Source organism: Ambystoma mexicanum, chromosome 1p, assembly GCF_040938575.1.
Source record: "Ambystoma mexicanum isolate Mex_15411 chromosome 1p, UKY_AmexF1_1, whole genome shotgun sequence".
NCBI lineage: Eukaryota > Metazoa > Chordata > Amphibia > Caudata > Ambystomatidae > Ambystoma > Ambystoma mexicanum.
Genome location: NC_090921.1, coordinates 290,264,103 through 290,276,130, shown reverse-complemented (window position 1 = coordinate 290,276,130; position 12,028 = coordinate 290,264,103). Strand labels below are relative to the sequence as shown.

The window sequence follows — 12,028 nt, the reverse complement described above, 5'->3', positions numbered from 1 at the left end:
CTAAAGAACTACTCGAGCTTAAAGGAGCCAAAAGAAAAGTGGAAAACACCTGGAAAAAAAACCCTACACCTGAAAATAGGGAAAAATGGAAAAATACGGAAACAAAATACAAGAAAGAAATAATAGAGGCTAAGAAACAGTATTTCAACAAACAAATCATGGCAGCAGAAAATGCCTCAAGTAAACTTTTAACATCTTGAAATCTTTAGACAAACCCCCTGCCATCTCGCCACCTTTTTAACCATCTCAACAGGAATGTGACAACACCCAAAAAGCTTTTTTTGAGAAATTAGAAAAGGCGAGAGATAAAATCATAAAAGCACAACTAAATAAATCTAATACGATTAAAATGCCAGCGGAAGAATCACTTGAAAACATAGAACCCTTCCATTTCTCGTATATCACCACAGAAGAGATGAAAATAACTCTCGCCTCTATGAAACCTACCTCATGCGCGGAGAACATCCTACCGCCAAAATAATTTTAGAAAACCCAGACATCTTCGCCCCTACACTTGCTAAGATCGTCAACACTTCCTTCAAGGGACCAACTAGTCCCCCAGGCCATAAAAAAAAGTCACAGTTACCCCACTAATAAAAAAACCTGGCTTGGATCCTAGAGACCCAAGCAACCTTAGGCCAATAACCAACTGTAACTTCCTGCTTAAGATCTTGGATAAAGTAGCAACCGCACAATTACAGGCACACATTGAGGCCTCTGACGCACTCCACCCACAACAATCTGGGTTCAGACCATCTCATAGCACAGAATCAGCTATGCTGGACTTACAGACAAAGATGCTCAACATCTTAGATAAGGGAAAAACGGGACTTCTCATCCTGTTAGACCTCAGTGCCGCCTTTGATCTACTGGATCATAATCTACTCGAAGTAGCTCTGGGCAAAACGGCTAACTGCTCACAAAAGGCAAAAACATGGATAATGTCTTTTTTAAAAGGCAGGACATCTCGAGTCCATTGGGGAGACAAATTCTGTATGGAAAGGGAGATCCTCTACGGGGTTCCACAGGGAGCCAGCATGTCCCCACTGTTGTTCAACCTCTATATTAGATACATATGCTACATTTTAGCTCATGCAGATATATTCTTTAGCAACTATGCGGATGATACGCAGCTGGTATTGGAACTTAGCGGGGACCATAAAACTGACAATGACCATCTAAACAGAATTTATAACATGATAGAACATTGGATGGATTCCAATTGGATGTGTTTGAACGGCAGCAAAGCCGAGCTAATGGTTTTTGGGTCCACCCAAGCCAGAAACACATTGCCCCTTGACTACACAAACTTCAAGATCAAAGACGTCAACATTAAAGTACTTGAGAAAGTAAAAACCCTGGGCATGATGATGGAAGCATCCTTAGGAGCAGAAGCCCAGACTCAATACATAAAAAATGCAACTATTACTTGAGACTCCTCAGAGCTATTAGACCGTATCTATCAGAGAACAACTGTGCCACAGTGGCCAGAGCAACCATCCTCTCTCGGTTAGATTACGGGAACACACTTATGCTAGGAGCCAACAAAAAAAGCATGCAGGCGTTCCAGATTATCCAAAATAACGCAGTCAGGATAATCAAAGGTAAATCTAAATCAGACCACATCAGTACATCCAGGAAGGAATTACACTGGCTCAAAGTTGAGAGCAGGACCCACTTCAAGGCTCTTACAATAGCCCACAGATGCATCCACAGGAAGGCACCAGGCTATCTAAAATCGAAAGTACGACCTTATGCCCCCAGCCGCGCCTTAAGATCCTCGGATCAAAGTAGGATCGCAGTAATGCCTCACAAACGTAAGACTGGACTGGGAAAATCTTTCTCAGTCATTACAGCAGGTATCTGGAACAATATGCCAGCCCACATAAGGAAAGAACCCAACTACCTACGCTTTTGTAAGTTAGTGAAAACATATCTCTTTAATTGACCTCGCCACCCTTGACCCACTAAACCTTTGAATTCTAGGAACTGTCTCGTCCCATCTCTGTTGGTCTTCATGTCCATGTTTTTGCGCCCCGAAACTTGCGAGTTACCGGTGCATTACAAATAAATAAATAAATAAATATCGTATTGATCAAAAGGAAAAGGGTACAGAAATATCACCCAAAATATTATTTTGACTTTTTAGTAGTAGTAGTCATTTATATATTGCCTTTTCCCATTTGTACGGCCTCAACACGGTTTGTGGTAGGAACCCCCTTGGGGACAGAATTCCAGGTATGGGAAAACTCTCAGAGGCGCAAAGTGCATGTGTGCATTTGGCCAAGATTAGGAATTAGGTGGGCTTGTTAGGCTCCTGTAAGCAACACAAGAAGTCATGCATGTAAATGGGTGCCGAGGGAGGTCACGACAGAGCACTAGTGCAAGAGACTCGATATGTGACCAGCTGGACCGAAAAATGTCCTAGGTTTTCGCTGTATTAAAATGGCAGAAGTGTTGAAGTAAGTGTGGTGTAAGGGTGAAGCGGTTACGTGTCCTGCTAGACTGACTTTGTCGCTGTCGTAGCTGCATTCTAAAGGGTGTGGATGGATAGCCGTGCCTGCGGCAGATGTCCACCAAAGTGGTGCATTTATACATACCTTATCTTTGATGTCGCTGTGTTATCCGATTGTCTGTGGGGCCAAAACCAGCTACCCTCAAGTCTTCAAGGCACTATGGACAGGCTACTCTCGATTCTACTATCCTCAATAGACTGGCTGCCCCAGAACATCTTCTAGGCAAGACAGACAGGCTACCTTAGGATCTAGGATAAGAGGATTCTCAAGGTTACCTTTATAGTTTTACTAAATATCTTCCAAGTTTTATAAACACTACCAACAGGAATCTACTCAGTGTAATATCAAGGATACCTGTATATAACCACTGTGCGTTACAATGGTTAACTTAAGGATCTATAAGTGCAATGGCAAGTTACCAACATATATCTTCGAGCGTAGTGGGCGGGCTAACATTATAAGGTGCAACACAAGATGTCCACTCACAGATCCATCTAATGCCACACTGCCCACCCTCTGATTTGTCCAAGTAGTACAGTTCTTCTAAGTGCATTCCAAGTGCCAGCGTTCAAAGTTCTTCAGGTGAAATAGGTGTGCGACATTTACATAATTTCTTCTAAATGCAGTACATGTGCTGCAAAAATGTTGCCTCGCAAAAAAGTTGCCCAAAAATTCCAATTTTTTGCAGGGACATTATCACATTGAACATGCGGGGGACACCCCTCCAACCCCCAACATCTTTTCTTTTCAAGGGGAGCGTGGGTCATCCCCCCAACCCCCGCTCCCCTTGACCCCATACATATGGTCACCATATATAATGTCGCCACTGACTTTTCCCGTGTAATGAGTATGTTAACCTACCCAATTCCTTCCAAGTGCAATACAGGTGCCAGTCCACACATTTACTTCTAAGTGCAACCCAATTTCCAGCCTATACGGTTCTTCAGGTACAAAATAAGTGCTAGACATACCGAAATTCTTCTAATTAAAATATGTTTTCCCATAACCATTTCATACATTTAATACAAAACAAAGTGTTATGTAGGATCATAATGCATACTGCATTTAACAGAGCAATTCAACATATAGGCGTTATAATGTAAAGGGGAAATCATCTCTAAGGATTGTAAAAACAATGTGTGGATAAACTCAATAGTAATTCACATAAACAATCAAGGATAGTAAATTCCAGCATTTGCACAGCCCCATTTTTGCATTGCTGACACAGGGTCTATGTTCACTATGTGTGAGTGAGACACAGCCCTCTGTATCTGCTGTATTTTTGAGGTCACCCAGTATGGAGGCTAGGGATGATTCAGTTCCATAAAGGAATCTGAAGCCGGTCTGGGTGGGGTCGAGAAGGTGGTCCGCTTCCGTGCAGTTGCAGAGCTAGGAGAAAGCCGTACGGTCGGTGAGTTTGGCTTAGAAGCGGGTGTTAGAAATTCATCTGTAGTTTGCAGGCAGGAGGGAGTCAAGTGTGGGTTTTTTCAGGATGAATTTGACGTTAGATGTTTTGAAAGCTGCTGGGGAAGTGCCTGAGGTGAGCAAAGAGTTTTTTACTCTGCTGCGAGTATGATTCCTTGGCGTTGGAAATGTTATCATGTTGTCAGTTTTATTGCAGTTGGTTGTGGTTTTACTTGCTTCCCTTTATCGTAAGGATTCAGTTGAAGCCCTGTTGCAACACGTTCAAGGCACTAGCCACCAGCCCTGGAGCTCTGCAGGTTCCTGGGAGGTTTCAGTACACCTTGTAATACCACAGTTCTGCAGTTGGAAATTCCCAAGCTAAAACATACTAAAATAGCTAACCAAAACTTCTCTGCAGAAGAGCCCCGGCTTTGGCATTCTTTTGCATTCCTTTCCTTATCTATTTATCCTTCCAGATCTTATTTGTTTTTGTCTTGCCCTCAAAAATCACTTTTCAGAGATAACTTTCCCTGTTGTCTGATTTTAGATTTTTTGTTCCACTATCTTGAATGTTGTGATTTATATTTTCTTTTGACTTGTCCATAGTTACTATTTTCCATTGTATCACCATTGTATTTTTACTCATCTGTTTTTGTAATTTGACCTGCCCCAAGTTGGCGACTGTTTTATTGTTTTGTGTCTTGTTCCTGTACTGCTAAGTATTGTAAAGCTCCTTCTTCTCCCTCTGGTATGGGCGGTCCACTATACTAAGTGGGTCATTACTAGGTAGAAGTACCGCTGGAGGAAAATACCACTTCCACCGACAGCATTCCGAGAAATCCTCCCAATTCAAAGTTTGCTCAAAGTCCAGGTAATCCTGGAATACTGCCAAAGGTATTCTAGAAACATCACTTACCTCGTTAAAAGAATTTTTTTTTTACCGATTTCCAACATCATATTGATGGTCAGAATGGATAATGTACAGTAGTGGTTCATGGCACTACTGTACAAAATATACAAAAGGGTTAATTCCCGGCATGTCATGCATTACATGTTAAGGTGGTGAGAGGGGTCATCAGAGATGCTCACTGTTTAATCTCCTTACAATGACCCAATGTATATACTTTTGTTATTGTTGTTGCATTTAGGTGCTTCCAATCTCTGGGTATCTGAGCACTCGATACTGGAACACTCTCCAATGAAAGTGAATAGGGGAATCAGGAAGAAACTCATAAAATGTGGAGGGAAAATAAGAGTGGTATAATATTTTTCTAAATGAAAGAAGCTCTCTGATACAACAAATAATGTCTGGTAAGGTTTTCCAGTGTTTAACAGCTAGACCCACACAGGATTGGTCAAAGCCGTGAGGTTGCTTGAAGCGAGGGATATTGGCTGTGTGCCATGTTAAGTTAACTTATACTGTGCACTGTTGCCATTTGCATGGTCTCCGGGCACACACATAGCTCTGTAGGACAGTGGGTTGGGTAGGTTAGTGAGGGAAGAGGGGATAGGATAGAGGTTTCTTCCTGGTTGGTAGCACTTGATGTTGGCTTGGAGGAATTTGGCTCCTTGTCCGTGTAGTGATTTGTGGGCGATGCAGAAACTTTGAAGTTAATGCATTTTTTTGGGAGCCAGTGTAGGCTTCTCAGGCCTGCTGTCATGTGGTCTCTCCTATTGAGTCTCAGGAGTATCCTTTCTGCAGTATTTTGGATGCCTTGGCGTTTTTTAGTGAGCCGTTCTGACATTTCGAGGTAGAGGCTGTTCACAAAGTCAATTCTTGATAAAACTAAGGAGATAGTTGTGAGGGTTCTGTGTGGGAAAGAGAGGTAGGGGACGATCCCTCTAATTACTCACAGTAGGTAGAAGCATTTCTTTGCTATAGCCTTGACTTGTGGTTCTAATAAGAGTCCATTGTCCATGAATATTCCCAGATTAGTTATCAAGGCAGATGGCTCCGGTTGGGTCCCATGCCTGGTGGCCAATTCAGTTGTGTATCTGTTGTGTTGTCCTCTGAAGGTTGTCTACATTTATTTTTAGGTCTTCCCATATTGATAGAAGCCTTATTTCTATTCCTCTCATGGGTCTGAAGCCGACTTGCGAGTGGTTGAGTATTCCGTTTGTTTCAATGCAGATGAGTAGGATTTTGTATACGTGGTTCTCCAATAGGATAGATTCGATATAGGTCTGTAGTTGATGGGATCTTCAGCGCTGTTATGCGCGTGTTGTTTAATTGTGGTATGCCATTTTTTCGGTGCTGTGAATTAAGTAGGCAGATTTCCATATAAGGCTTTGTGGGTAATGGTATGAATCTTAAAATAATCCTAGATTTAACCCGGACCCAGTGTAGCTTTCTCTGGATTGGTGTTCTATATGCGTCAGAGTTCACTGCTTCATCCACTTCACCTTCCACACTTAGCGCCTGTTTACGGAACTGTGCGAAGAGGTAGGTGCGTCACTGGAATTACAGACCCTGGCACTCTAGTATTTAGAATAACGCCAAGTAGCCAGGGTGACTCATGCAGAGGGGAAAAAGCTGTGGCAAAACCCCCTCTTTGCGTCAATGTAGATGTGCAGACCAGAATCCCGGGTAGCGAAGTAGCCAGGAGCAGGATCTCAATTCGGAGCAGCAGGGAAGACAGAAAGGCAGTGGGAAGCCAAGAAACTAAAGAGCCCAAAGGAGGACAAGGGAAGAGAAACGGAGGAGCAGGCATCAAGAGATCGCAGAGAACAGCCAGGAAAAATGAAGGCAGACGAGTCCAGGAATGTATCCAGCAGATCGCTAGACGGAGCCTCATCAGGAGAGACCTAAATTGCGACGCGTGAGCCACCGTCTGTTGCAGAAGAAAACAGTGTTGCGCCGAAAGTCAGTAGGGGGAAAGGTAGTAAAACACTAGACAGCCCGCTCTGCATCAGTGCAGAACGTAATGGAGCTGCAAGCCCAGTCTGCCGCTTTTTCCACCAGTCCCACAGGGATCAGCGACGAGCTTGGGTCATGACAATATGTATATCTGGGGGTGTTATAGACTATTCATGATGTAGGATTTTGTCATATTTGAAAATTATGGGTTATATGTTGAGATGAATCAACTGACAGATTGTTACTATAAGCGGTAGTTGCGCTTATAATGGCAGTAGTGCCATAATGTGCTTCTGGGAATTGTGGTAGACAAAAAGAGAGTATGCACACGCAAACTAGTAATCAGCTCAATGTTTTAATGAACCCTTGTAGCAGGGATTTCATTTAGGGATCACCAGGGGTCGCAAGTGCAACCCCTGAGGTCTCCCTTGCTACCCCTAAAAATGTTTTTTTTTTAATGCAAACTACTGGGCTGTGGCCAGCGCCATATGGCTATTTGCTTGTAGAGTGGCTGGCTTTCTTGATCAGGCCTCTCCAAAAAAATAAAATAAAGAACAGGGGTTCCACAAGTCTAACACTTTCAGCAGTGACCCTAAATAAGAAAGAATAGGAGTACCAAAAACTCTGCCTTTCTGGAATCCTATACAATAATTGCTAGACTCATTAAAGATTGATTTCAGGCCATCTTCAGGGGGTGAGTGATTGATTTAGTCTGTTCTTAAACCCCTCCGCTCAGCCTTTCATCATTCTGAGGTTGATTAATGAGTACCAACACAGGTTGGGTGATGTTGTATGTAAATTTTTTCTATATAAAGTGCGTAAACGTAAGTGCTATATAATAATACATCATTATCATTTGCCATGGACATCTGATTGCATTCACAGTAATTTGATAATATGGGCCTATAAACACTGATCTTAACGATACATATGGCAATCCATTCCTGTATGAAATGTATATCATATTATAGTGATATCGTAACCATATTTTTCATAGTGTACTTAGGAACAATGCTTTGTGATGCCACTTCCTGTTTTGTCAAGCGGTGAAAGGTCGTATTCCATCACTTCCCGCGATATCACTTCAGGGTGGGTTCAAATAACATCACTTCTGTGATGTCATCAGAGGTCAATGGTCATGTGATGTCACTTTCGCTACCCCTGGCATTTTTGTGAAATGCGGTATGCAAACCTTCCTTGTGATCTAGCTAATGTGTAAGAAATTTCCCAAAACACCCTATTAGAAACACAGTTGCACTCTCTCTATAACCACTATAAATTATCAAGACTCTCCTCTGCTACATATAATGCAAATGCTCTTTATGAATCTATATATACTTGGTTCTGCTATGTTTGGTTTTTCATTCATTTGTTATATTCCTGCATAACTTGAGTGCTGGACATTTTTTCTTACCATTCAGAATATTGACATTTTGTTGTGTGTTAAATGTTTATATCATACTTAAATAGTTACTTTGCTTCAACGTAGGACCTTGCGTTTTTAGGGCACTGTGCGAGCACTTGTATATGGAACATCCAGACATGTTATAGGCTTTTTACTTTGATATTGTGCATATTTTATTCAATACGATGTGCTTTTGAGTTAGTACTGTATGAGTGCTTTAAATTCTATCACAAGCCTGGGTAGTCTAATGTTCATGAATACGATTTCAGATTGATTGTGGCATTTTGCCTCAGTCTCATGCATGCTACATCAAATACCTGTGTATTTTATCCAAGCACTATATAAGAACTTTGTATTTATTGATTTTTGGACAGATACCCTCTTGTGATATTATCAGGCATTGGTGGGCATTACCATCTGCATTAGGCCTAGTTTCATTTTCGTTATATTGCGCGACATTTATTTACAACACATTATGGACTTGAAATTGACAAAACTAATTACACTTTGTTGTGGATACATCACGGAGCAGCTCTTGGCAAAATCTGTCTATAGAAACAATGTTTTCGACCATTAGCATCTCAATGCACACACGACCATAGTGTTAAACATTTCGGTCTTTTATGTAAATAATGGAATTCCAAGATGGCGCTCTGGAATCACCCAGAATTAATTTCACACTGAAATGAATACTAGATATGGAGAAAAGACACTGTTAGTCAATTGCTGTATTTAAGTAATCTGTGTGAACCATATTTTCTCTCTGTGATCAAGCACCAAGTTTGGTGCGAAACACGTCGGATATGAGGTTTTAACTTGCCTTCGTGACAGATACATTGCATACATACCAACCCTCTCGATTTAGGCCGGATACTCCTGACTTTTCAGAGAAATATATTGCTATTTCTCACGTTCTCCCACCTAAAATAATTCTGGCCCCATTGCATTAGTATGGGAAAATTACGTCTTCTGATTTCTTTGATGAAATCTCCCTCCCTGTGGCCAGATTACAGAAACTTTACACCGGTGCAAGTGCAAAGTATGTACGGTATTAGCACTAGGGCAAAGTTTGCCCTATTTTTAAAAACAAAGGGACACATTAAAAACCATTGCACCTTGACAAGTGCAGTTTGGCATATTAAAAGCACCAGGGTTAAAATTGCCCTGGTGCTAAAAAGATATATTTTTGATGCATTTTTGCATCAGGGCAAAATTTGCCCTAGTGCTAATACCATTCTGTATTAGCACTAGGACAAACTTTTCCCTGGATCAAAAATGTGGTGAACATGCATCTTTTTTTGCACAAGGGCAATTCTTGCCCTGGTACTTTTAATATGCCAAACTGCACTTGTCGCGGTGCAATAGTTTTTTAATGTGTCACAGTGTTTTTAAAAATAGGGCAAACTTTGCCCTAGTGCTAATACTGTGAAAACTGCACTTGCACGGTGCACAGTTTCTGTACTCTGGCCCCAGGTGTGTTGGAATGTTGGCATGTATGAAAATCTAAGAACCATTTTTCACTCCATTCATGTGTATTATTGGAGTTTAAAGAAATCTAGGAGTTCAGTCCATGACACAGGAGTGTCCTTTTCTTTTTTAATGTAATTAGATTGGGACAAACAGTGTTTGGACCGGCACACGCAGTTACATGGAGTGTGCGGAAATCCTTCTATATAGTTGTTTCAGCTTTTCAGTTTTGGACACTTGAAGACAAAGGATTTATCTGGAACCTGGTAGGGAGTACAGTCTGCACTAAAGCCCTAAAGGCAGAGGCCAAGATTTCCAAGAATGAGGCAAGCTCTGCGATCTAGCTATCCAAAGGAAATATTCAGGGTGACTACTGACTGGACAAGGCCCCTGCAGCTGAGACCATTGGTGGCCAGGACCTGTTCACTGGAGGTGACAGAACCCTGCAAGTGCTTTCTAAGAAATAGCTGGATTGGAATTATTTTATTTATATAAATCACAGGGAAAGCAATGCATTTTTGGCACAAAATCATGCACAGAATTTACCATTTATAGTATAGTGTAGGACACGAGTCTTTTGCAATGGGGTGAAAACATTTGACTTGAAGACCAGATGTTGCAGGGCAAGGTAGAAACATAAACCAGGGACGAGGACAGAATGACATAAGAAAGGGATGGTGGAGAAAGTGCTGTATTAAGGATGGAGGGGTGAAGGAAGAGTGCTGTAGGGTTGTCCATGAAGGGTAGGGAGGGAGGAAAACAGGGTGATGCAGTGCAGAAGATATGTCTTCCCTTGACTCTGGCACTGTGTACAGGGTACCCCCAGAACCGAGATGCCAAGCACCAACTATGGATTCTATTTTCCAGCTTCAATCCATTTTCGACTAGCTCGACCACTTTGAGATGCTTTTCGAGTCACTGCAAGCACCCTGAGCTGCCTTTGACAATCACCGCTTTTTTGATTTTCTGTCAAGCTGCTGACTCAACCAATCACATGCCTGTGCTACAGTGTCTTCGAGGCAACTGCCAGTGAAGAATAGCATTGCACTGTGGGACTCTCTCCAAAGAGCTTGACCATTTTGAGATGTTCCCTCGACCCATTGCGGTTTGGTTTCTGTACCCAATTCGAGATGATCGTTGCTACAGGACTGCACTTCATCGTTGGAAGGTCTTGAGGCAATCAACATCTCAAAATGTCTTGCGGCCCACACGACCAATGTAAAGTGCGTAGAAGGCTGCCACGATACTGTTGAGTCCCAAAGATATGGACGTAACTACTTAAGGGGGGGGCAAGTGTGTTTGTCCCCCACCCAACTTTCGTGGCACACTCTTTTGTAGCTCTCATTTGGCTTGGGCCCGTTTGCTTTAGATGAAATGTCCCCCCATTTTCAGCAAAGTTACTCCCATGCCCAAAGATAAGCATTTAAAGGTGTTTTCAGTGGTCCTGCCCCCCTGGCCTTCATTAAAGGCACCAGTGACGTGTAAGACCCCACTCTCTACTGCTTTAAAGACTCTTCAACCCCTTTTTAAGCTTCTGGTGAAATCCTTACTTGTGCACCACTGTCTTCAAACCCAGTGCCCCTTTGGTTCCAACGCCTGCAGTCTCTGAGATGTCCTTTGTATTGGTGTGTTATAGTGTTTTTGACTAGCTTGTTTGTATTATTAGTTTAATTAAAGTACCTTATTTTTATAGAAACTTCGTTGGATATGCTTTTATTTTGGTACTACAATACTGTTGTTGTTTGGTTTGCTTCTGTACCATCTCACAGCCTACCTGAAGACTATAGTCTGCCCCCGGCCTGCAGTACCCTAAGCCCCTAAGCGGTGAGAGAGGTATACTTGTCGTGCTGTGCATTCACCTTTATGACTGGGATTGCTGCTGGTTTAGTAGTAGTGTGGATCTGACCGGGAGTTTTATTCACTACTCATGCAGAGCAGTAGTCAATTTGTCACAGTTGGGCATAATAAATATTGTTTTCAGAGATTCAGTCTCATTGATCACAATAGATAGAAATATGTTGTAGGTTACACAATAGACTCATGGGAAGAGCCCTCCTCTTCCTCGAGGTATTTATCAATATTGGCTGAAAGGAGATTGAGGTGGTGGGAAAAACGCGTTTGTTTATTTCTATCAGAAATAAATATCTTACCAGAGCTTTTCACGGGGGGTTGCAATGCAGAAAGGTATATGAATGCAACTGGTGGATGAGACCACTCAGCTGAGTAAGAATGGGTCAAGAGATGTTTTAGTCCATATGATAACCCAATCTAAAGTACTCCCCTTGTTGTGTGTAATCTGCCCACATAGATGAGAGTCCAAGATTGTTAAGAGTATCTTTTATATGTGAGGCCTAAGAATCATTGTGATCATTACGATCG

At 42.0% G+C, this 12,028-nt stretch overlaps 1 protein-coding gene across 7 annotated transcripts in view; it reads left to right on the top strand.

Annotated features, from left to right (window-relative positions):
• The window catches only part of LOC138569251 (uncharacterized), a 557,461-nt gene that overhangs the window by 29,427 nt on the left and 516,006 nt on the right, over window positions 1-12,028 (top strand). The window lies entirely within an intron of this gene.